This window comes from Loxodonta africana, chromosome 6 (genome assembly GCF_030014295.1).
Source record: "Loxodonta africana isolate mLoxAfr1 chromosome 6, mLoxAfr1.hap2, whole genome shotgun sequence".
NCBI lineage: Eukaryota > Metazoa > Chordata > Mammalia > Proboscidea > Elephantidae > Loxodonta > Loxodonta africana.
In genome coordinates, this window is record NC_087347.1 from 62,368,253 (window position 1) to 62,368,634 (window position 382).

Here is a 382-nt window from a genome sequence, read left to right on the forward strand (position 1 = left end):
ATTTGCGTGTCATCCTTGCGCAGGGGCTATGCTAATCTTCTCTGTATTGTTCCAATTTTAGTATATGTGCTGCAGAAGTGAGCACTGAAGATATTTTGAGGGAAGGAAGTTTTTCAAAAAATATATTTTATTAAGGTATAATTTTAATCTTTCACTCACCAAATACATAAGAATATGTGAAAAATACCTATAATTAGGTGCTGGCATTACATGAGTAAAAACATGTTCCTTTCTTCCAAGTATTTTCCTCTTACTGGAAATACAGACCTCTGCAGAAACAATTATAGGCTAATGTGCACAGTACTATTTTGTATATTTGTACAATATACAAAATTGTAATAAAGTTTTATCTACTAATGTTAGAAATATTCCAATATATTGG

The 382-nt window shown here is 30.6% G+C and overlaps 1 non-coding gene across 1 annotated transcript in view; it reads right to left on the bottom strand.

Annotated features, from left to right (window-relative positions):
* LOC111749490 (U6 spliceosomal RNA) overlaps window positions 1-85 on the bottom strand; it is a 107-nt gene extending 22 nt beyond the window's left edge. Inside the window, exon 1 of the small nuclear RNA XR_002784623.1 lies at window positions 1-85. This exon is cut by the window's left edge and continues 22 nt beyond it. This is a non-coding gene — a small nuclear RNA (U6 spliceosomal RNA).
* Between the last annotated feature and the right edge of the window lie 297 nt (window positions 86-382).